This window comes from Mesocricetus auratus, unplaced genomic scaffold, assembly GCF_017639785.1.
Source record: "Mesocricetus auratus isolate SY011 unplaced genomic scaffold, BCM_Maur_2.0 Super-Scaffold_100003, whole genome shotgun sequence".
Lineage (NCBI taxonomy): Eukaryota > Metazoa > Chordata > Mammalia > Rodentia > Cricetidae > Mesocricetus > Mesocricetus auratus.
Genome location: NW_024429188.1, coordinates 52,924,609 through 52,927,428, shown reverse-complemented (window position 1 = coordinate 52,927,428; position 2,820 = coordinate 52,924,609).

Here is a 2,820-nt window from a genome sequence, read left to right as displayed (position 1 = left end):
GGTGAAGGAAGAAAAACATGTTTGTTTTTAACTGACTCTATATATTGTACCTTTGGTGACAAATGGTATCATGAATTAGAAGAAAGTTAGGAGGTAAAACCGTTTTGGAGGGGAAGATGAGTTCGACATGACTACAGGACACTTAGGTAGATCATTTTAGTGCATACATGGATAGTCTGGGAATGAGGAAGAATTCAAGAGTAAAGATAAAATTATTAAGTTATGTTCTTAAAGGACACATTTATCTGGGCATGGTGCACATACCGTTTAATCCCAAGATTTGGGAGGCAGAGTCAGGGGGATTTCTGTGAGTTCAAGGACATTCTGATCTACAGAGTGAGTTCCAGGACAGCCAGGACTATATATACTTTGTTTTAATAAATAAATAAATAAGCAAGTCTCCTTTAAACAAAGGGTAACTTTATCACTCAGCAGGTAACTGGAAGCAGTTTCCTGAGAGATATCCATAAAAGAGGAAGGCAGGATAATAGGAGCAGTAGAAAGAAAAAGGCATACCAAACCAATATCACTGATTCAACCTAAGTATCCAGTTTGATTCTACTCTGAAAACGCATTGATGTAATAGTGCAGTATTTTCATAATTATAAATCCACAAAAGCAAAGAGAACAAGAGAAGTGACAACCAGATTTGAGAAACTGCAGTGTAGGTATCTTGCTGGTAACTAATTTCACAGCTGCTGCAAGAATTGTTTCCAGAAAACAAAGAAGATGGGGGAGAAAACCAGAGGGATTGCAGATTTTTGTGACTCTTTGTGAAAAGCCTAATCGAAATCATGAAGCTGACATCTTGTAGATTGAGTAGTGAATTGATGGTAAACGATTAGAGATGTCTTATACTAATTATGACTTCAATAAATCCAGATACATAAGAAATGGATCAAATAAAGCCTGGGGTGTAAAAAGGAGTAAAAGAAGATGGGCACTTGTGAAAAAAATAACTGATACTGGAATATATTTCCTGCTGTGAGAAAAGACACGGAGAGTTAAAAAATTATAATAGAAAGGAGAAGAAGGTAAAGGATGAATGGCTACCAAGACATTAGCTGAGAAATTGAGAGAGTGCTGTTACCTTATGAAAGCCTTAAAAGAAATTAGAAATGTAGGTCATCTGCTTAAAGTGAAGAAGCCAGAAGTGGGGCCCTGAGAAAAGAAATGAAGGTTTGGAACAGCTGCTGTGGGAAATGCGAGCAGGAGCCAGCTATGGATGAGAAAAGGATTAAGGATAAGAGTTGAGGGTCCAGCTGAGGTTGAAAAGCATGCATTTGTAGTGGAGCCAATGAGCATGGATATGCAATTTTCCCCAGATAGGTCTTCAGCAGCCTGGGAACAAGAACAGGCAAAGTGGACCACTCAAGTGAGCCAGGACTGGCCAGGCATTGCCAAAGCTGTGATATGGAAGGTGAAGGAGTCAAGGGAATGGAAAATGCTTGAGTGTCGTTGAAATGGAGTCCAGAATGGGGAGGAAGGGAGAAGACAGGATGTGGCTGCTGGCCTAAGAGATTAAGTAAGAGAGAAAGGAATGGAGCGCCAAAGAAAAACAATTTGATTGATCACAAGGCCATTCCTTGGTGTTTCAGATATAAATCCAGGTGACTATTGCCTTTGTAACCAAACTCTGAATATTTTGGCTAGATAGCTGCTGGTTTTCCAGGCAAGTGCAGCGTTAATAAGGCTTAAATGACTGCTTTCTACCATGAGCTATTTCACTGCTGTGCCCTTTAGTCCTGTTTTTCCATTGTTTTTAAGGTATTTCTTGAAACTAATCTTGGCGAATTCAGCCTGGGTGGGGGAAGGGGCTGAGGCACAATGAGGGGAAGTATGTATTTAATAATTTCCTTTTGTGTATGGCTCTGGGTCTGGCTATGCCTCAAAGACCCTTTACTGTAAGAAACACAAAGAACATTTGGAAGCTATCAAGTTCCTGAGGGTCCCAAAGTGCAGCCTGCCCTGAAAAGAAATCTCGGCTAATCTCCTTTCCAGCCCTCCTCTAGAGGGCAGCTGCTTCCCTCCTCAGTTTGGAAGCCTACAGCTTCTTGTCCACATAACTGTTCACCATGTGTAGCCTGTGATTTTACAACAGTAAAGGGGGGAAGACGGGGTGGAAATATTCATTGAACAGAAAATTTAAGGCCTGCCAATCTCCAACCCATAGAGGCCCCTTCCAGCCCTCTGGATCGTATCACCAGGAGAACCTTGTATTGAAACCCGCAAAGCTACAATGGATTCAAACATATTTGCATTAGCAATAATTACCCTGTCTGCCATAAAGAACATACGCAATTTCTTCGACCCCCAAGTTACGGATAAATGTCCCATAATTCCTGATTCTAGTTTCTTGTTATTAAGTGATTTAAAATGATAAATTTTCCTGGGGGTGGGGTGGGTGGAGGTTCCAATAATTTTACGATTTCTAACTTTAGTTTATGGCAACATAATGTTTAATAGCTACATCTTCCGTTTGCAGAAACAGTTTAGACCACAGAAGCTGCAGCATACTTAGGGTTGTCTTATGGACACTGCTCTTCCTCAGTGCTGGAATACAAGAATTTACCAGAACTCTGCAAACAAGGACTTACTGGGACTTCTCAAATGGATTATCTGTGCTAATGCTTCCCATTTATCAAATGACAACACCCACACATAGATATTGATATTCTATCATTTCTCACTACAAAACTCTGCTCTGATTTTGTGCCACAAAGCATACAAGTTCTGAATGTCTCTCTCCCCATTGTAGCTCTAAATTTTGTAATTTGATCATATTTATCTAAATTAGAAAATAAGTCCAAGGCAAGGCTT